Consider the following 22,163-nt stretch of genomic DNA (forward strand, 5'->3'; position numbering starts at 1 on the left):
TGGGCTGATAGCTTTGAAGATATGTTCTGATGGTGGTGAGAGTGGAGCAGGACTGTCTGCGTGGCGCAATTGGCTAGCGTGATCGTCTGTTAACCGAAAAGTTGGAGGTTCGAGCCCACTCGGTGGTGGTGCGGCGCTTTTTTTTCTTTGGGCTGATAGCTTTGAAGATATGTTCTTATGGTTGTGAGAGTGGAGCAGGACTGTCTCCGTGGCACAAATGGCTAGCGCGATCGGCTGTTAACCAAAAGGTCGGAGGTTCTAGCCCACCCGGTGGTGGTGCGGCGCTTTTTTTTGGGCTGATAGCTTTGAAGATATGTTCTTACGGTGGTGAGAGTGGAGCAGGACTGTCTCCGTGGCGCAATTGGCTAGCGCGATCGGCTGTTAACAGAAAAGTTGGAGGTTCGAGCCTACCCGGTGGTTGTGTGGCGCTTTTTTTTCTTTGGGCTGATAGCTTTGAAGATATGTTCTTATGGTGGTGAGAGTGGAGCAGGACTGTCTCCGTGGCGCAATTGGCTAGCGCGATCGGCTGTTAACCGAAAAGTTGGAGGTTCGAGCCTACCCTGTGGTTGTGCGGCGCTTTTGTTTCCGTGGGCTGATAGCTTTGAAGATATGTTCTGAAGGTGGTGAGAGTGGAGCATGACTGTCTCCATGGCGCAATTGGCTAGCGTGATCGGCTGTTAACCGAAAAGTTGGAGGTTCGAGCCCGCCTCGTGGTGGTGCGGCACTTTTTTTTCTTTGGGCTGATAGCTTTGAAGATATGTTTTGATGGTGGTGAGAGTGGAGCAGGACTGTCTCCATGGCGCAATTGGCTAGCGCGATCAGCTGTTAACCAAAAGGTCGGAGGTTCGAGCCCACGCGGTGGTGGTATGGCGCTTTTTTCTTTAGGCTGATAGCTTTGAAAATATGTTCTGATGGTGGTGAGAGTGGAGCAGGACTGTCTCTGTGGCGCAATTGGCTAGGGCGATCGGCTCTTAACCGAAAAGTTGGAGGTTCGAGCCCACCTCGTGGTGGTGCGGCGCTTTTTTTTCTTTGGGCTGATAGCTTTGAAGATATGTTCTGATGGTGGTGAGAGTAGAGCAGGACTGTCTCCGTGGCGCAATTGGCTAGCGCGATCGGCTGTTAACCGAAAGTTTGGAGTTTCGAGCCCTCTCGGGAGAGGTGTGTTGCTTTTTTCTTTGTGCTGATAGCTTTGAAGATATGTTCTGATGGTGGTGAGAGTGGAGCAGGACTGTCTCCATGGCGCAATTGGCTAGCGCGATCGGCTGTTAACCAAAAGGTCGGAGGTTCGAGCCCACCCGGTGGTGGTATGGCGCTTTTTTTCTTTGGGTTGATAGCTTTGAAGATATGTTCTGATGGTGGTGAGAGTGGAGCAGGACTGTCTCCGTGGCGCAATTGGCTAGCGCGATCGGCTGTTAACCGAAAGGTTGGAGTTTCGAACCCACCCGGCGGTGGTATGGCGCTTTTTTTTCTTTGCGCTGATAGCTTTGAAGATATGTTCTGATGGTGGTGAGAGTGGAGCACGACTGTCTCCATGACGCAATTGGCTAGCGCGATCGGCTGTTAACCAAAAGGTCGGAGGTTCTAGCCCACCCGGTGGTGGTATGGCGCTTTTTTTTCTTTGCGCTGATAGCTTTGAAGATATGTTCTGATGGTGGTGAGAGTGGAGCACGACTGTCTACGTGGCGCAATTGGCTAGCGCGATCGGCTGTTAACCAAAAGGTCGGAGGTTCGAGCCCACGCGGTGATGGTATGGCGCTTGTTTTCTTTGGGCTGATAGCTTTGAAAATATGTTCTGATGGTGGTGAGAGTGGAGCAGGACTGTCTCTGTGGCGCGATTGGCTAGGGCGATTGGCTGTTAACCGAAAGGTTGGAGTTTCGAGCCCACCCGGCGGTGGTGCGGCGCTTTTTTTTTCTCTGGGCTGATAGCTTTGAAGATATGTTCTGATGGTGGTGAGAGTAGAGCAGGACTGTCTCCGTGGCACAATTGGCTAGCGCGATCGGCAGTTAACCGAAAGGTTGGAGGTTCGAGCCCACCCGGTGGTGGTGCGGCGCTTTTTTTTCTTTGGGGTGATAGCTCTGAAGAAATGGTCTGACGGTGGTGAGAGTGGAGCAGGACGGTCCCCGTGGCGCAATTGGCTAGCGCGATCGGCTGTTAACCGAAAAGTTGGAGGTTCGAGCCCTCCCGGGTGGGGTGTGTTGCTTTTTTCTTTGCGCTGATAGCTTTGAAGATATGTTCTGATGGTGGTGCGTGTGGAGCACGATTGTCTCCGTGGCGCAATTGGCTAGCGCGATCTGCAGTTAACCGAAAGGTTGGAGGTTCGAGCCCACCCGGTGGTGGTGCGGCTCTTTTTTTTCTTTGGGCTAATAGCTTTGAAGATATGTTCTAATTGTGGTGAGAGTGGAGCAGGACTGTCTCCGTGGCGCAATTGGCCAGCGCGATCGGCTGTAAACCGAAAAGTTTGAGGTTCGAGCCCTCCCGGGAGTGGTGTTTTGCTTTTTTCTTTGCGCTGATAGCTTTGAAGATATGTTCTGATGGTGGTCAGAGTGGAGTGGAGCACGACTGTCTTCGTGGCGCAATTGGCTAGCGCGATCGGCTGTTAACCGAAAGGTTGGAGGTTCGAGCCCATCCGGTGGTGGTGCGGTGCTTTTTTTCTTTGGGCTGATAGCTTAAAGATATGTTCTGATGGTGGTGAGAGGGGAGCAAGACTGTCTCCGTTGCGCAATGGGCTAGCGCGATCAGCTGTTGACCGAAAGGTTGGAGTTTTGAGCCCTCCCATTAGTGGTGTGTTGCTTTTTTCTTTGCGCTGATAGCTTTGAAGATATGTTCTGATGGTGGTGAGAGTGGAGCAAGACTGTCTCCGTGGCGCAATGGGCTAGCGCGATCGGCTGTTAACCGAAAGGTTGGACGTTCGAGCCCACGCGGTGGTGGTGCAGCGCTTTTTTTCTTTGGGCTGATAGCTTTAAAGATATGTTCTGATGGTGGTGAGAGGGGAGCAAGACTGTCTCCGTTGCGCAATGGGCTAGCGCGATCAGCTGTTGACCGAAAGGTTGGAGTTTTGAGCCCTCCCATTAGTGGTGTGTTGCTTTTTTCTTTGCGCTGATAGCTTTGAAGATATGTTCTGATGATGGTGAGAGTGGAGCAAGCCTGCCTCCGTGGCGCAATGGGCTAGCGCGATCGGCTGTTAACCGAAAGGTTTGAGTTTCGAGCCCTCCCGTGAGTGGTGTGTTGCTTTTTTCTTTGTGGTAATAGCATTGAAGATATGTTCTGATGGTGGTGAGAGTGGAGCAAGACTGTCTCCGTGGCGCAACTGGCTAGCGCGATCGGCTGTTAACCGAAAGGTTGGAGGTTCGAGCCCATCCGGTGGTGGTGCGGTGCTTTTTTTCTTTGGGCTGATAGCTTTAAAGATATGTTCTGATGGTGGTGAGAGGGGAGCAAGACTGTCTCCGTTGCGCAATGGGCTAGCGCGATCAGCTGTTGACCGAAAGGTTGGAGTTTTGAGCCCTCCCATTAGTGGTGTGTTGCTTTTTTCTTTGCGCTGATAGCTTTGAAGATATGTTCTGATGATGGTGAGAGTGGAGCAAGCCTGCCTCCGTGGCGCAATGGGCTAGCGCGATCGGCTGTTAACCGAAAGGTTTGAGTTTCGAGCCCTCCCGTGAGTGGTGTGTTGCTTTTTTCTTTGTGGTAATAGCTTTGAAGATATGTTCTGATGGTGGTGAGAGTAGAGCAGGACTGTCTTCGTGGCGCAATTGGCTAGCGCGATCGGCTGTTAACCGAAAGGTTGGAGGTTCGAGCCCAACCGGTGGTGGTGCTGCGCTTTTTTTTTCTTTGGGGTGATAGCTCTGAAGATCTGTTCTGACGGTGGTGAGAGTGGAGCACGACTGTTTCCGAGGGGCAATTGGCAGGCGTGATCGGCTGTTAACCGAAAGGTAGGAGGTTCCAGCCCACCCGGTGGTGGTGCGGCGCTTTTTTTTCTTTGGGCTGATAGCTTTGAAGATATGTTCTTATGGTGGTGAGAGTGGAGCAGGACTGTCTCCGTGGCGCAATTGGCTAGCGCGATCGGCTGTTAACCGAAAAGTTGGAGGTTGGAGCCTACCCGGTGGTTGTGCGGTGCTTTTTTTTTCTGTGGGCTGATAGCTTTGAAGATATGTTCTGATGGTGGTGAGAGTGGAGCAGGACTGTCTCCGTGGCGCAATTGGCTAGCGTGATCGTCTGTTAACCGAAAAGTTGGAGGTTCGAGCCCACTCGGTGGTGGTGCGGCGCTTTTTTTTCTTTGGGCTGATAGCTTTGAAGATATGTTCTTATGGTTGTGAGAGTGGAGCAGGACTGTCTCCGTGGCACAAATGGCTAGCGCGATCGGCTGTTAACCAAAAGGTCGGAGGTTCCAGCCCACCCGGTGGTGGTGCGGCGCTTTTTTTTGGGCTGATAGCTTTGAAGATATGTTCTTACGGTGGTGAGAGTGGAGCAGGACTGTCTCCGTGGCGCAATTGGCTAGCGCGATCGGCTGTTAACAGAAAAGTTGGAGGTTCGAGCCTACCCGGTGGTTGTGTGGCGCTTTTTTTTCTTTGGGCTGATAGTTTTGAAGATATGTTTTGATGGTAGTGAGAGTGGAGCATGACCGTCTCCATGGCGCAATTGGCTAGCGTGATCGGCTGTTAACCGAAAAGTTGGAGGTTCGAGCCCGCCTCGTGGTGGTGCGGCACTTTTTTTTCTTTGGGCTGATAGCTTTGAAGATATGTTTTGATGGTAGTGAGAGTGGAGCAGGACTGTCTCCATGGCGCAATTGGCTAGCGCGATGAGCTGTTAACCAAAAGGTCGGAGGTTCGAGCCCACGCGGTGGTGGTATGGCGGTTTTTTCTTTAGGCTGATAGCTTTGAAAATATGTTCTGATGGTGGTGAGAGTGGAGCAGGACTGTCTCTGTGGCGCAATTGGCTAGGGCGATCGGCTCTTAACCGAAAAGTTGGAGGTTCGAGCCCACCTCGTGGTGGTGCGGCGCTTTTTTTTCTTTGGGCTGATAGCTTTGAAGATATGTTCTGATGGTGGTGAGAGTAGAGCAGGACTGTCTCCGTGGCGCAATTGGCTAGCGCGATCGGCTGTTAACCGAAAGTTTGGAGTTTCGAGCCCTCTCGGGAGAGGTGTGTTGCTTTTTTCTTTGTGCTGATAGCTTTGAAGATATGTTCTGATGGTGGTGAGAGTGGAGCAGGACTGTCTCCATGGCGCAATTGGCTAGCGCGATCGGCTGTTAACCAAAAGGTCGGAGGTTCGAGCCCACCCGGTGGTGGTGCGGCGCTTTTTTTTCTTTGTGCTGATAGCTTTGAAGATATGTTCTGATGGTGGTGAGAGTGGTGCAGGACTGTCTCCATGACGCAATTGGCTAGCGCGATCGGCTGTTAACCAAAAGGTCAGAGGTTCGAGCCCACCCGGTGGTGGTATGGCGCTTTTTTTTCTTTGCGCTGATAGCTTTGAAGATATGTTCTGATGGTGGTGAGAGTGGAGCACGACTGTCTCCATGACGCAATTGGCTAGCGCGATCGGCTGTTAACCAAAAGGTCGGAGGTTCTAGCCCACCCGGTGGTGGTATGGCGCTTTTTTTTCTTTGCGCTGATAGCTTTGAAGATATGTTCTGATGGTGGTGAGAGTGGAGCACGACTGTCTCCGTGGCGCAATTGGCTAGCGCGATCGGCTGTTAACCAAAAGGTCGGAGGTTCGAGCCCACGCGGTGATGGTATGGCGCTTTTTTTCTTTGGGCTGATAGCTTTGAAAATATGTCCTTATGGTGGTGAGAGTGGAGCAGGACTGTCTCCGTGGCGCAATTGGCTAGCGCGATCGGGAGTTAACCGAAAAGTTGGAGGTTCGAGCCTACCCTGTGGTTGTGCGGCGCTTTTGTTTCCGTGGGCTGATAGCTTTGAAGATATGTTCTGAAGGTGGTGAGAGTGGAGCATGACCGTCTCCATGGCGCAATTGGCTAGCGTGATCGGCTGTTAACCGAAAAGTTAGAAGTTCGAGCCCGCCTCGTGGTGGTGCGGCACTTTTTTTTCTTTGGGCTGATAGCTTTGAAGATATGTTTTGATGGTAGTGAGAGTGGAGCAGGACTGTCTCCATGGCGCAATTGGCTAGCGCGATCAGCTGTTAACCAAAAGGTCGGAGGTTCGAGCCCACGCGGTGGTGGTATGGCGGTTTTTTCTTTAGGCTGATAGCTTTGAAAATATGTTCTGATGGTGGTGAGAGTGGAGCAGGACTGTCTCTGTGGCGCAATTGGCTAGGGCGATCGGCTCTTAACCGAAAAGTTGGAGGTTCGAGCCCACCTCGTGGTGGTGCGGCGCTTTTTTTTCTTTGGGCTTATAGCTTTGAAGATATGTTCTGATGGTGGTGAGAGTAGAGCAGGACTGTCTCCGTGGCGCGATGGGCTAGCGCGATCGGCTGTTAACCGAAAGTTTGGAGTTTCGAGCCCTCTCGGGAGAGGTGTGTTGCTTTTTTCTTTGTGCTGATAGCTTTGAAGATATGTTCTGATGGTGGTGAGAGTGGAGCAGGACTGTCTCCATGGCGCAATTGGCTAGCGCGATCGGCTGTTAACCAAAAGGTCGGAGGTTCGAGCCCACCCGGTGGTGATGCGGCGCTTTTTTTTCTTTGTGCTGATAGCTTTGAAGATATGTTCTGATGGTGGTGAGAGTGGTGCAGGACTGTCTCCATGACGCAATTGGCTAGCGCGATCGGCTGTTAACCAAAAGGTCGGAGGTTCTAGCCCACCCGGTGGTGGTATGGCGCTTTTTTTTCTTTGCGCTGATAGCTTTGAAGATATGTTCTGATGGTGGTGAGAGTGGAGCACGACTGTCTACGTGGCGCAATTGGCTAGCGCGATCGGCTGTTAACCAAAAGGTCGGAGGTTCGAGCCCACGCGGTGATGGTATGGCGCTTTTTTTCTTTGGGCTGATAGCTTTGAAAATATGTTCTGATGGTGGTGAGAGTGGAGCAGGACTGTCTCTGTGGCGCGAGTGGCTAGGGCGATTGGCTGTTAACCGAAAGGTTGGAGTTTCGAGCCCACCCGGCGGTGGTGCGGCGCTTTTTTTTCTCTGGGCTGATAGCTTTGAAGATATGTTCTGATGGTGGTGAGAGTAGAGCAGGACTGTCTCCGTGGCACAATTGGCTAGCGCGATCGGCAGTTAACCGAAAGGTTGGAGGTTCGAGCCCACCCGGTGGTGGTGCGGCGCTTTTTTTTTCTTTGGGGTGATAGCTCTGAAGAAATGGTCTGACGGTGGTGAGAGTGGAGCATGACTGCCTCCGTGGCGCAATGGGCTAGCGCCATCGGCTGTTAACCGAAAGGTTGGAGTTTCGAGCCCTCCCGGGAGTGGTGTGTTGCTTTTTTTTGCGGTAATAGCTTTGAAGATATGTTCTCATGGTAGTGAGAGTGGAGCAGGACTGTCTTCGTGGCGCAATTGGCTAGCGCGATCGGCTGTTAACCGAAAGGTTGGAGGTTCGAGCCCAACCCGTGGTGGTGCGGCGCTTTTTTTTTGGGGTGATAGCTCTGAAGAAATGTTCTGAAGGTGGTGAGAGTGGAGCACGACTGTCTTCGTGGGGCAATTGGCTAGCGTGATCGGCTGTTAACCGAAAGGTTGGAGGTTCTAGCCCACCCGGTGGTGGTGCGGCGCTTTTTTTGGGCTGATAGCTTTGAAGATATGTTCTTATGGTGGTGAGAGTGGAGCAGGACTGTCTCCGTGAGTAATTGGCTAGCGCGATCGGCTGTTAACCGAAAAGTTGGAGGTTCGAGCCTACCCGGTGGTTGTGCGGCGCTTTTTTTTCTGTGGGCTGATAGCTTTGAAGATATGTTCTGATGGTGGTGAGAGTGGAGCAGGGCTGTCTCCGTGGCGCAATTGGCTAGAGTGATCGGCTGTTAACCAAAAGGTCGGAGGTTCGAGCCCACCCGGCGGTGGTGCGGCGCTTTTTTTTCTTTCGGCTGATAGCTTTGAAGATATGTTCTTATGGTGGTGAGAGTGGAGCAGGACTGTCTCCGTGGCGCAATTGGCTTGCGCGATCGGCTGTTAACCGAAAAGTTGGAGGTTCGAGCCTACCCGGTGGTTGTGCGGCGCTTTTTTTTCTGTGGGCTGATAGCTTTGAAGATATGTTCTTATGGTGGTGAGAGTGGAGCAGGACTGTCTCCGTGGCGCAAATGGCTAGCGTGCTCGGCTGTTAACCGAAAAGTTGGAGGTTCGAGCCCACCCGGTGGTGGTGCGGCGATTTTTTTTCTTTGGGCTGATAGCTTTGAAGATATGTTCTGATGGTGGTAAGAGTGGAGCAGTGTTAACCAAAAGGTCGGAGGTTGGAGCCCACCCGGTGGTGGTATGGCGCTTTTTTTTTCTTTGGGCTGATAGCTTTGAAGATATGTTCTGATGATGGTGAGAGTGGAGCATGACTGCCTCCGTGGCGCAATGGGCTAGCGCCATCGGCTGTTAACCGAAAGGTTGGAGTTTCGAGCCCTCCCGGGAGTGGTGTGTTGCTTTTTTTTGCGGTAATAGCTTTGAAGATATGTTCTCATGGTAGTGAGAGTGGAGCAGGACTGTCTTCGTGGCGCAATTGGCTAGCGCGATCGGCTGTTAACCGAAAGGTTGGAGGTTCGAGCCCAACCCGTGGTGGTGCGGCGCTTTTTTTTTGGGGTGATAGCTCTGAAGAAATGTTCTGAAGGTGGTGAGAGTGGAGCACGACTGTCTTCGTGGGGCAATTGGCTAGCGCGATCGGCTGTTAACCGAAAGGTTGGAGGTTCGAGCCCACCCGGTGGTGGTGCAGCGCTTTTTTTCTTTGCGCTGATAGCTTTGAAGATATGTTCTGATGGTGGTGAGAGTGGAGCAAGACTGTCTCCGTGGCGCAATGGGCTAGCGCGATCGGCTGTTAACCGAAAGGTTGGAGGTTCGAGCCAACCTGGTGGTGGTGCAGCGCTTTTTTTTTCTTTGCGCTGATAGCTTTTAAGATATGTTCTGATGATGGTGAGAGTAAAGCAGGACTGTCTCCGTGGCGCAATTGGCTAGCGCAATCAGCTGTTAACCGAAAGGTTGGAGGTTCGAGCCCACCCGGTGGTGGTGGGGCGCTTTTTTTTCTTTGGGCTGATAGCTTTGAAGATATGTTTTTATGGTGGTCAGAGTGGAGCAGGACTGTCTCCGGTAGAGCGATTGGCTAGCGCGATCGGCTGTTAACCAAAAGGTCGGAGGTTCGAGCCCACCCGGTGGTGGTGCAGCGCTATTTTTTCTTTGGGCTGATAGCTTTGAAGATATGTTGTTATGGTGGTGAGAGTGGAGCAGGACTGTCCCCGTGGCGCAAATGGCTAGCGCGATCGGCTGTTAACCGAAAAGTTGGAGGTTCGAGCCTACCCGGTGGTTGTGTGGCGCTTTTTTTTCTGTGGGCTGATAGCTTTGAAGATATGTTCTGATGGTGGTGAGAGTGGAGCAGGACTGTCTCCGTGGCGCAATTGGCTAGCGTGATCGGCTGTTAACCGAAAAGTTGGAGGTTCGAGCCCACCTCGTGGTGGTGCGGCGCTTTTTTTTCTTTGGGCTGATAGCTTTGAATATATGTTCTGATGGTTGGGAGAGTGGAGCAGGACTGTCTCCATGGCGCAATTGGCTAGCACGATCGGCTGTTAACCGAAAGGTCGGAGGTTCGAGCCCACCCGGTGGTGGTATGGCGCTTTTTTTGTTTCTGCTGATAGCTTTGAAGATATGTTCTGATGGTGGTGAGAGTGGAGCAGGACTGTCTCCGTGGCGCAATTGGCTAGCGCGATCGGCTGTTAACCGAAAGGTTGGAGTTTCGAGCCCACCCGGCGGTGGTGCGGCGCTTTTTTTTCTTTGGGCTGATAGCTTTGAAGAAATGTTCTTATGGTGGTGAGAGTACAGCAGGACTGTCTCCGTGGCGCAATTGGCTAGCGCGATCGGCTGTTAACCGAAAGGTTGGAGTTTCGAGCCCTCTCAGGAGAGGTGTGTTGCTTTTTTCTTTGTGCTGATAGCTTTGAAGATATGTTCTGATGGTGGTGAGAGTGGAGCAGGACTGTCTCCAAGACGCAATTGGCTAGCGCGATCGGCTGTTAACCAAAAGGTCAGAGGTTCGAGCCCACCCGGTGGTGGTATGGCGCTTTTTTTTCTTTGGGCTGATAGCTTTGAAGATATGTCCTCATGGTGGTGAGAGTGCAACAGGACTGTCTCTGTGGCGCAATTGGCTAGCGCGATCGGCTGTTAACCGAAAGGTTGGAGTTTCGAGCCCACCCTGCGGTGGTTTGGCGCTTTTTTTTCTTTGGGCTGATAGCTTTGAAGATATGTTCTGATGGTGGTGAGAGTAGAGCAGGACTGTCTCCGTGGCGCAATTGGCTAGCGCGATCGGCTGTTAACCGAAAAGTTGGAGGTTCGAGCCCACCCGGTGGTGGTGCGGCGCTTTTTTTTTCTTTGGGGTGATAGCTCTGAAGAAATGGTCTGACGGTGGTGAGAGCGGAGCAGGACGGTCCCCGTGGCGCAATTGATTAGCGCGATCGGCTGTTAACCGAAAAGTTGGAGGTTCGAGCCCTCCCGGGTGGGGTGTGTTGCTTTTTTCTTTGCGCTGATAGCTTTGAAGATATGTTCTGATGGTGGTGAGAGTGGAGCACGATTGTCTCCGTGGCGCAATTGGCTAGCGCGATCTGCTGTTAACCAAAGGTTGGAAGTTCGAGCCCACCTGAAGGTGGTGCGGCGCTTTTTTTTCTTTGGGCTGATAGATTTGAAGACATGTTCTAATTGTGGTGAGAGTGGAGCAGGACTGTCTCCGTGGCGCAATTGGCCAGCGCGATCGGCTGTTAACCGAAAAGTTGGAGGTTCGAGCCCTCCCGGGAGTGGTGTTTTGCTTTTTTCTTTGCGCTGATAGCTTTGAAGATATGTTCTGATGGTGTGAGAGTGGAGCACGACTGTCTCCGTGGCGCAATTGGCTAGCGCGATCGGCTGTTAACTGAAAGGTTGGAGGTTCGAGCCCACCCGGTGGTGGTGCGGTGCTTCTTTTTCTTTGGGCTGATAGCTTTGAAGATATGTTCTGATGGTGGTGAGAGGGGAGCAAGACTGTCTCCGTGGCGCAATGGGCTAGCGCGATCAGCTGTCGACCGAAAGGTTGGAGTTTCGAGCCCTCCCGGGAGTGGTGTGTTGCTTTTTTCTTTGCGCTGATAGCTTTGAAAATATGTTCTGATGGTGGTGAGAGTGGAGCAAGCCTGTCTCCTTGGCGCACAGGGCTAGCGCGATCGGCTGTTAACCGAAAGGTTGCAGGTTCGAGCCCACGCGGGGGTGGTGCAGCGCTTTTTTTTCTTTGGGGTGATAGCTCTGAAGAAATGTTCTGACGGTGGTGAGAGTGGAGCACGACTGTCTTCGTGGGGCAATTGGCTAGCGTGATCGGCTGCTAACCGAAAGGTTGGAGGTTCGAGCCCACCCGGTGGTGGTGCGGCGCTTTTTTTGGCCTGATAGCTTTGAAGATATGTTCTTATGGTGGTGAGAGTGGAGCAGGACTGTCTCCGTGGCGCAATTGGCTAGCGCGATCGGCTGTTAACCGAAAGTTGGAGGTTCGAGCCTACCCGGTGGTTGTGCGGCGCTTTTTTTTTTCTGTGGGCTGATAGCTTTGAAGATATGTTCTGATGGTGGTGAGAGTGGAGCAGAACTGTCTCCGTGGCGCAATTTGCTAGAGCGATCGGCTGTTAACCAAAAGGTCGGACGTTTGAGCCCACCCGGTGGTGGTGCGGCGCTTTTTTTTCTTTGGGCTGATACCTTTGAAGATATGTTCTGATGGTGGTGAGAGTGGAGCAGGACCGTCTCCGTGGCGAAATTGGCTTTCGCGATCGGCTGTTAACCGAAAGGTTGGAGGTTCGAGCCCACCCGGTGGTGGTGCGGCGCTTTTTTTTCTTTGCGCTGATGGCTTTGAAGATATGGTCTGATGGTGGTGAGAGTGGAGCACGATTGTCTCCGTTGCGGAATTGGCTAGCGCGATCTGCTGTTAACCGAAAGGTTGGAGGCTTGAGCCCACCCGGTGGTGTGTTGCTTTTTTCTTTGCGATGATAGCTTTGAAGATATGTTATGATGGTGGTGAGAGTGGAGCAACTCTGTTTCCGTGGCGCATTGGGCTAGCGCGATCGGCTGTTAACCGAAAGGTTGGAGTTTTGAGCCCTCCCGGGAGTGGTGTGTTGCTTTTTTTCGCGGTAATGGCTTTGAAGATATGTTCTGATGGTGGTGAGAGTGGAGCAGGACTGTCTTCGTGGCGCTATTGGCTAGCGCGATCGGCTGTTAACCGAAAGGTTGGAGGTTCAAGCCCAACCGGTGGTGGTGCGGCGCTTTTTTTTCTTTGGGGTGATAGCTCTGAAGAAATGTTCTGACGGTGGTGAGAGTGGAGCACGACTGTCTCCGTGGGGCAATTGGCTAGCGTGATCGGCTGTTAACCAAAAAGTTGGAGGTTCGAGCCCACCCGGTGGTGGTGCGGCGCTTTTTTTTCTTTGGGCTGATAGCTTTGAATATATGTTCTGATGGTGGTGAGATTGGAGGAGGACTGTCTCCGTGGCGCAATTGGCTAGAGCGATCGGCTGTTAACCAAAAGGTCGGAGGTTCGAGCCCACCCGGTGGTGGTGCGGCGCTTTTTTTTCTTTGGGCTGATAGCTTTGAAGATATGTTCTTATGGTGGTGAGAGTGGAGCAGGACTGTTTCCGTGGCGCAATTGGCTAGCGCGATCGGCTGTTAACCGAAAAGTTGGAGGTTGGAGCCTACCCGGTGGTTTTGCGGCGCTTTTTTTTCTGTGGGCTGATAGCTTTGAAGATATGTTCTGATGGTGGTGAGAGTGGAGCAGGACTGTCTCTGTGGCGCAATTGGCTAGCGTGATCGTCTGTTAACCGAAAAGTTGGAGGTTCGAGCCCTCCCGGGAGTGATGTGTTGCTTTTTTCTTTGCGCTGATAGCTTTGAAGTTATGTTCTGATGGTGGTGAGAGTGGAGCAAGACTGTCTCCGTGGCGCACTGGGCTAGCGCGATCGGCTGTTAACCGAAAAGTTGGAGGTTCGAGCCCACGCGATGGTGGTGCAGCGCTTTTTTTCTTTGCGCTGATAGCTTTGAAGATATGTTCTGATGATGGTGAGAGTGGAGCATGACTGCCTCCGTGGCGCAATGGGCTAGCGCCATCGGCTGTTAACCGAAAGGTTGGAGTTTCGAGCCCTCCCGGGAGTGGTGTGTTGCTTTTTTTGCGGTAATAGCTTTGAAGATATGTTCTCATGGTAGTGAGAGTGGAGCAGGACTGTCTTCGTGGCGCAATTGGCTAGCGCGATCGGCTGTTAACCGAAAGGTTGGAGGTTCGAGCCCAACCCGTGGTGGTGCGGCGCTTTTTTTTTGGGGTGATAGCTCTGAAGAAATGTTCTGAAGGTGGTGAGAGTGGAGCACGACTGTCTTCGTGGGGCAATTGGCTAGCGTGATCGGCTGTTAACCGAAAGGTTGGAGGTTCTAGCCCACCCGGTGGTGGTGCGGCGCTTTTTTTGGGCTGATAGCTTTGAAGATATGTTCTTATGGTGGTGAGAGTGGAGCAGGACTGTCTCCGTGAGTAATTGGCTAGCGCGATCGGCTGTTAACCGAAAAGTTGGAGGTTCGAGCCTACCCGGTGGTTGTGCGGCGCTTTTTTTTCTGTGGGCTGATAGCTTTGAAGATATGTTCTGATGGTGGTGAGAGTGGAGCAGGGCTGTCTCCGTGGCGCAATTGGCTAGAGTGATCGTCTGTTAACCAAAAGGTCGGAGGTTCGAGCCCACCCGGCGGTGGTGCGGCGCTTTTTTTTCTTTCGGCTGATAGCTTTGAAGATATGTTCTTATGGTGGTGAGAGTGGAGCAGGACTGTCTCCGTGGCGCAATTGGCTTGCGCGATCGGCTGTTAACCGAAAAGTTGGAGGTTCGAGCCTACCCGGTGGTTGTGCGGCGCTTTTTTTTCTGTGGGCTGATAGCTTTGAAGATATGTTCTTATGGTGGTGAGAGTGGAGCAGGACTGTCTCCGTGGCGCAAATGGCTAGCGTGCTCGGCTGTTAACCGAAAAGTTGGAGGTTCGAGCCCACCCGGTGGTGGTGCGGCGATTTTTTTTCTTTGGGCTGATAGCTTTGAAGATATGTTCTGATGGTGGTAAGAGTGGAGCAGTGTTAACCAAAAGGTCGGAGGTTCGAGCCCACCCGGTGGTGGTATGGCGCTTTTTTTTTCTTTGGGCTGATAGCTTTGAAGATATGTTCTGATGGTGGTGAGAGTGGAGCAGGACTGTCTCCGTGGCGCAATTGGCTAGCGCGATCGGCTGTTGACCGAAAGGTTGGAGTTTCGAGCCCTCCCGGGAGTGGTGTGTTGCTTTTTCTTTGCGCTGATAGCTTTGAAGATATGTTCTGACGGTGGTGAGAGTGGAGCAAGACTGTCTCCGTGGCGCAATGGGCTAGCGCGATCGGCTGTTAACCGAAAGGTTGGAGGTTCGAGCCCACCCGGTGGTGGTGCAGCGCTTTTTTTCTTTGCGCTGATAGCTTTGAAGATATGTTCTGATGGTGGTGAGAGTGGAGCAAGACTGTCTCCGTGGCGCAATGGGCTAGCGCGATCGGCTGTTAACCGAAAGGTTGGAGGTTCGAGCCAACCTGGTGGTGGTGCAGCGCTTTTTTTTTCTTTGCGCTGATAGCTTTTAAGATATGTTCTGATGATGGTGAGAGTAAAGCAGGACTGTCTCCGTGGCGCAATTGGCTAGCGCAATCAGCTGTTAACCGAAAGGTTGGAGGTTCGAGCCCACCCGGTGGTTGTGCGGCGCTTTTTTTTCTTTGGGCTGATAGCTTTGAAGATATGTTTTTATGGTGGTCAGAGTGGAGCAGGACTGTCTCCGGTAGAGCGATTGGCTAGCGCGATCGGCTGTTAACCAAAAGGTCGGAGGTTCGAGCCCACCCGGTGGTGGTGCAGCGCTATTTTTTCTTTGGGCTGATAGCTTTGAAGATATGTTGTTATGGTGGTGAGAGTGGAGCAGGACTGTCCCCGTGGCGCAAATGGCTAGCGCGATCGGCTGTTAACCGAAAAGTTGGAGGTTCGAGCCTACCCGGTGGTTGTGTGGCGCTTTTTTTTCTGTGGGCTGATAGCTTTGAAGATATGTTCTGATGGTGGTGAGAGTGGAGCAGGACTGTCTCCGTGGTGCAATTGGCTAGCGTGATCGGCTGTTAACCGAAAAGTTGGAGGTTCGAGCCCACCTCGTGGTGGTGCGGCGCTTTTTTTTCTTTGGGCTGATAGCTTTGAATATATGTTCTGATGGTTGGGAGAGTGGAGCAGGACTGTCTCCATGGCGCAATTGGCTAGCACGATCGGCTGTTAACCGAAAGGTCGGAGGTTCGAGCCCACCCGGTGGTGGTATGGCGCTTTTTTTGTTTCTGCTGATAGCTTTGAAGATATGTTCTGATGGTGGTGAGAGTGGAGCAGGACTGTCTCCGTGGCGCAATTGGCTAGCGCGATCGGCTGTTAACCGAAAGGTTGGAGTTTCGAGCCCACCCGGCGGTGGTGCGGCGCTTTTTTTTCTTTGGGCTGATAGCTTTGAAGAAATGTTCTTATGGTGGTGAGAGTACAGCAGGACTGTCTCCGTGGCGCAATTGGCTAGCGCGATCGGCTGTTAACCGAAAGGTTGGAGTTTCGAGCCCTCTCAGGAGAGGTGTGTTGCTTTTTTCTTTGTGCTGATAGCTTTGAAGATATGTTCTGATGGTGGTGAGAGTGGAGCAGGACTGTCTCCAAGACGCAATTGGCTAGCGCGATCGGCTGTTAACCAAAAGGTCAGAGGTTCGAGCCCACCCGGTGGTGGTATGGCGCTTTTTTTTCTTTGGGCTGATAGCTTTGAAGATATGTCCTCATGGTGGTGAGAGTGCAACAGGACTGTCTCTGTGGCGCAATTGGCTAGCGCGATCGGCTGTTAACCGAAAGGTTGGAGTTTCGAGCCCACCCTGCGGTGGTTTGGCGCTTTTTTTTCTTTGGGCTGATAGCTTTGAAGATATGTTCTGATGGTGGTGAGAGTAGAGCAGGACTGTCTCCGTGGCGCAATTGGCTAGCGCGATCGGCTGTTAACCGAAAAGTTGGAGGTTCGAGCCCACCCGGTGGTGGTGCGGCGCTTTTTTTTTCTTTGGGGTGATAGCTCTGAAGAAATGGTCTGACGGTGGTGAGAGCGGAGCAGGACGGTCCCCGTGGCGCAATTGATTAGCGCGATCGGCTGTTAACCGAAAAGTTGGAGGTTCGAGCCCTCCCGGGTGGGGTGTGTTGCTTTTTTCTTTGCGCTGATAGCTTTGAAGATATGTTCTGATGGTAGTGAGAGTGGAGCACGATTGTCTCCGTGGCGCAATTGGCTAGCGCGATGTGCTGTTAACCAAAGGTTGGAAGTTCGAGCCCACCCGAAGGTGGTGCGGCGCTTTTTTTTCTTTGGGCTGATAGATTTGAAGACATGTTCTAATTGTGGTGAGAGTGGAGCAGGACTGTCTCCGTGGCGCAATTGGCCAGCGCGATCGGCTGTTAACCGAAAAGTTGGAGGTTCGAGCCCTCCCGGGAGTGGTGTTTTGCTTTTTTCTTTGCGCTGATAGCTTTGAAGATATGTTCTGATGGTGTGAGAGTGGAGCACGACTGTCTCCGTGGCGCAATTGGCTAGCGCGATCGGCTGTTAACTGAAAGGTTGGAGGTTCGAGCCCACCCGGTGGTGGTGCGGTGCTTCTTTTTCTTTGGGCTGATAGCTTTGAAGATATGTTCTGATGGTGTTGAGAGGGGAGCAAGACTGTCTCCGTGGCGCAATGGGCTAGCGCGATCAGCTGTCGACCGAAAGGTTGGAGTTTCGAGCCCTCCCGGGAGTGGTGTGTTGCTTTTTTCTTTGCGCTGATAGCTTTGAAAATATGTTCTGATGGTGGTGAGAGTGGAGCAAGCCTGTCTCCTTGGCGCACAGGGCTAGCGCGATCGGCTGTTAACCGAAAGTTTGCAGGTTCGAGCCCACGCGGTGGTGGTGCAGCGCTTTTTTTTTCTTTGGGGTGATAGCTCTGAAGAAATGTTCTGACGGTGGTGAGAGTGGAGCACGACTGTCTTCGTGGGGCAATTGGCTAGCGTGATCGGCTGCTAACCGAAAGGTTGGAGGTTCGAGCCCACCCGGTGGTGGTGCGGCGCTTTTTTTGGCCTGATAGCTTTGAAGATATGTTCTTATGGTGGTGAGAGTGGAGCAGGACTGTCTCCGTGGCGCAATTGGCTAGCGCGATCGGCTGTTAACCGAAAGTTGGAGGTTCGAGCCTACCCGGTGGTTGTGCGGCGCTTTTTTTTTCTGTGGGCTGATAGCTTTGAAGATATGTTCTGATGGTGGTGAGAGTGGAGCAGGACTGTCTCCGTGGCGCAATTTGCTAGAGCGATCGGCTGTTAACCAAAAGGTCGGACGTTTGAGCCCACCCGGTGGTGGTGCGGCGCTTTTTTTTCTTTGGGCTGATACCTTTGAAGATATGTTCTGATGGTGGTGAGAGTGGAGCAGGACCGTCTCCGTGGCGAAATTGGCTTTCGCGATCGGCTGTTAACCGAAAGGTTGGAGGTTCGAGCCCACCCGGTGGTGGTGCGGCGCTTTTTTTTCTTTGCGCTGATGGCTTTGAAGATATGGTCTGATGGTGGTGAGAGTGGAGCACGATTGTCTCCGTTGCGGAATTGGCTAGCGCGATCTGCTGTTAACCGAAAGGTTGGAGGCTTGAGCCCACCCGGTGGTGTGTTGCTTTTTTCTTTGCGATGATAGCTTTGAAGATATGTTATGATGGTGGTGAGAGTGGAGCAACTCTGTTTTCGTGGCGCATTGGGCTAGCGCGATCGGCTGTTAACCGAAAGGTTGGAGTTTTGAGCCCTCCCGGGAGTGGTGTGTTGCTTTTTTTTGCGGTAATGGCTTTGAAGATATGTTCTGATGGTGGTGAGAGTGGAGCAGGACTGTCTTCGTGGCGCTATTGGCTAGCGCGATCGGCTGTTAACCGAAAGGTTGGAGGTTCAAGCCCAACCGGTGGTGGTGCGGCGCTTTTTTTTCTTTGGGGTGATAGCTCTGAAGAAATGTTCTGACGGTGGTGAGAGTGGAGCACGACTGTCTCCGTGGGGCAATTGGCTAGCACGATCGGCTGTTAACCGAAAGGTGGGGGGTTCGAGCCCACCCGGTGGTGGTGCAGCGCTTTTTTTTCTTTGGGGCGATAGCTCTGAAGAAATGGTCTGACGGTGGTGAGATTGGAGCAGGACGGTCCCCGTGGCGCAATTGGCTAGCGCGATCGGCTGTTAATCGAAAAGTTGGAGGTTCGAGCCCACCCGGTGGTGGTGCGGCGCTTTTTTTTCTTTGGGCTGATAGCTTTGAAGATATTTTCTAATTGTTGTGGGAGTTGAGCAGGACTTTCTCCGTGGCGCAATTGGCCAGCGCGATCGGCTGTTAACCGAAAAGTTGGAGGTTCGAGCCCTCCCGGGAGTGGTGTTTTGCTTTTTTATTTGCGCTGATAGCTTTGAAGATATGTTCTGATGGTGGTGAGAGTGGAGCACGACTGTCTCCGTGGCGCAATTGGCTAGCGCGATCGGCTGTTAACCGAAAGGTTGGAGGTTCGAGCCCACCCGGTGGTGGTGCGGTGCTTTTTTTTCTTTGGGCTGATAGCTTTGAAGTTATGTTCTGATGGTGGTGAGAAGGAAGCAAGACTGTCTCCGTAGCGCATTGGGCTAGCGCGATCGGCTGTTGACCGAAAGGTTGGAGTTTCGAGCCCTCCCGGTAGTGGTGTGTTGCTTTTTTCTTTGCGCTGATAGCTTCGAAGTTATGTTCTGATGGTGGTGAGCGTGGAGCAAGACTGTCTCCGTGGCGCAATGGGCTAGCGCGATCGGCTGTTAACCGAAAGGTTGGAGGTTCGAGCCCACCTGGTGGTGGTGCAGCGCTTTTTTTTCTTTGCGCTGATAGCTTTGAAGATATGTTCTGATGATGGTGAGAGTGGAGCACGACTGCCTCCGTTGCGCAATGGGCTAGCGCGATCGGCTGTTAACCGAAAGGTTGGAGTCTCGAGCCCTCCCAGGAGTGGTGTGTTGCTTTTTTCTTTGCGGTAATAGCTTTGAAGATATGTTCTGATGGTGGTGAGATTGGAGCAGGACAGTCTTCGTGGCGCAATTGGCTAGCGCAATCGGCTGTTAACCGAAAGGTTGGAGGTTCGAGCCCAACCGGTGGTGGTGCGGCGCTTTTTTTTTCTTTGGGGTGATAGTTCTGAAGAAATGTTCTGACGATGGTGAGAGTGGAGCACGACTGTCTCCGTGGGGCAATTGGCTAGCGCGATCGGCTGTTAACCATAAGGTTGGAAGTTCGAGCCCACCCGGTGGTGGTGTAGCGCTTTTTTTTCTTTGGGCTGATAGCTCTGAAGAAATGTTCTGACGGTGGTGAGAGTGGAGCAGGACAGTCTGCGTAGCGCAATTGGCTAGTGCGATCGGCTGTTAACCGAAAAGTTGGAGGTTCGAGCTCTCCCGGTGGTGGTGCGGCGCTTTTTTTTTCTGTGGGCTGATAGCTTTGAAGTTATGTTCTGATGGTTGTGAGAGTAGAGTAAGACTGTCTCCGTGGCGCAATTGGCTAGCGTGATCGGCTGTTAACTGGAAAGTTTGACGTTCAAGCCCTCCCGGGAGTGGTGATTTGCTTTTTTCTTTGCGGTAATAGCTTTGAAGATATGTTCTGATGGTGGTGAAAGTGGAGCAGGACTGTCTTCGTGGAGCAATTGGCTAGCGCGATCGGCTGTTAACCGAAAGGTCAGAGGTTCGAGCCAAACCGGTGGTGGTGCGGCGCTTTTTTTTTCTTTGGGGTGATAGCTCTGAAGAAATGTTCTGACGATGGTGAGAGTGGAGCACGACTGTCTCCGTGGGGCAATTGGCTAGCGCGATCGGCTGTTAACTGAAAGGTTGGAGGTTGGAGCCCACCCGGTGTAGGTGCAGCGCTTTTTTTTCTTTGGGCTGATAGCTCCGAAGAAATGTTCTGACGGTGGTGAGAGTGGAGCAGGACTGTCTCCGTGGCGCAATTGGCTAGCGTGATTGGCTGTTAACCGGAAAGTTGGAGGTTCTTGCCCACCAGGTGGTGGTGCGGCGCTTTTTTTTCTTTGGGCTGATAGCTTTGAAGATATGTTCTAATTGTGGTGAGAGTGGAGCAGGACTGTCTCCGTGGCGCAATTGGCTAGCGCGATCGGCTGTTAACCGAAAGGTTGGAGGTTCGAGCCCACCCGGTGGTGGTGCGGTGCTTTTTTTTCTTTGGGCTGATAGCTTTGAAGTTATGTTCTGATGGTGGTGAGAAGGGAGCAAGACTGTCTCCGTGGCGCATTGGGCTAGCGCGATCGGCTGTTGACCGGAAGGTTGGAGTTTCGAGCCCTCCCGGTAGTGGTGTGTTGCTTTTTTCTTTGCGCTGATAGCTTCGAAGTTATGTTCTGATGGTGGTGAGCGTGGAGCAAGACTGTCTCCGTGGCGCAATGGGCTAGCGCGATCGGCTGTTAACCGAAAGGTTGGAGGTTCGAGCCCACCTGGTGGTGGTGCAGCGCTTTTTTTTCTTTGCGCTGATAGCTTTGAAGATATGTTCTGATGATGGTGAGAGTGGAGCACGACTGCCTCCGTTGCGCAATGGGCTAGCGCGATCGGCTGTTAACCGAAAGGTTGGAGTCTCGAGCCCTCCCAGGAGTGGTGTGTTGCTTTTTTCTTTGCGGTAATAGCTTTGAAGATATGTTCTGATGGTGGTGAGATTGGAGCAGGACAGTCTTCGTGGCGCAATTGGCTAGCGCGATCGGCTGTTAACCGAAAGGTTGGAGGTTCGAGCCCAACCGGTGGTGGTGCGGCGCTTTTTTTTTCTTTGGGGTGATAGTTCTGAAGAAATGTTCTGACGATGGTGAGAGTGGAGCACGACTGTCTCCGTGGGGCAATTGGCTAGCGCGATCGGCTCTTAACCATAAGGTTGGAAGTTCGAGCCCACCCGGTGGTGGTGTAGCGCTTTTTTTTCTTTGGGCTGATAGCTCTGAAGAAATGTTCTGACGGTGGTGAGAGTGGAGCAGGACAGTCTGCGTAGCGCAATTGGCTAGTGCGATCGGCTGTTAACCGAAAAGTTGGAGGTTCGAGCTCTCCCGGTGGTGGTGCGGCGCTTTTTTTTCTGTGGGCTGATAGCTCTGAAGAAATGTTCTGACGATGGTGAGAGTGGAGCACGACTGTCTCCGTGGGGCAATTGGCTAGCGCGATCGGCTGTTAACTGAAAGGTTGGAGGTTCGAGCCCACCCGGTGTAGGTGCAGCGCTTTTTTTTCTTTGGGCTGATAGCTCTGAAGAAATGTTCTGACGGTGGTGAGAGTGGAGCAGGACTGTCTCCGTGGCGCAATTGGCTAGCGTGATTGGCTGTTAACCGGAAAGTTGGAGGTTCTTGCCCACCAGGTGGTGGTGCGGCGCTTTTTTTTCTTTGGGCTGATAGCTTTGAAGATATGTTCTAATTGTGGTGAGAGTGGAGCAGGACTGTCTCCGTGGCGCAATTGGCTAGCGTGATCGGCTGTTAACCGAAAAGTTGGAGGTTCGAGCCCACCCGGTGGTGGTGCGGTGCTTTTTTTTCTTTGGGCTGATAGCTTTGAAGATATGTTCTGATGGTGGTGAGAGTGGAGCAAGCCTGTCTCCTTGGCGCACAGGGCTAGCGCGATCGGCTGTTAACCGAAAGGTTGCAGGTTCGAGCCCACGCGGTGGTGGTGCAGCGCTTTTTTTTTTCTTTGGGGTGATAGCTCTGAAGAAATGTTCTGACGGTGGTGAGAGTGGAGCACGACTGTCTTCGTGGGGCAATTGGCTAGCGTGATCGGCTGCTAACCGAAAGGTTGGAGGTTCGAGCCCACCCGGTGGTGGTGCGGCGCTTTTTTTGGCCTGATAGCTTTGAAGATATGTCCTTATGGTGGTGAGAGTGGAGCAGGACTGTCTCCGTGGCGCAATTGGCTAGCGCGATCGGCTGTTAACCGAAAGTTGGAGGTTCGAGCCTACCCGGTGATTGTGCGGCGCTTTTTTTTCTGTGGGCTGATAGCTTTGAAGATATGTTCTGATGGTGGTGAGAGTGGAGCAGGACTGTCTCCGTGGAGCAATTTGCTAGAGCGATCGGCTGTTAACCAAAAGGTCGGACGTTTGAGCCCACCCGGTGGTGGTGCGGCGCTTTTTTTTCTTTGGGCTGATACCTTTG

The sequence above is a fragment of the Rhipicephalus microplus genome, unplaced genomic scaffold, assembly GCF_043290135.1.
Source record: "Rhipicephalus microplus isolate Deutch F79 unplaced genomic scaffold, USDA_Rmic scaffold_14, whole genome shotgun sequence".
Taxonomy (NCBI): domain Eukaryota; kingdom Metazoa; phylum Arthropoda; class Arachnida; order Ixodida; family Ixodidae; genus Rhipicephalus; species Rhipicephalus microplus.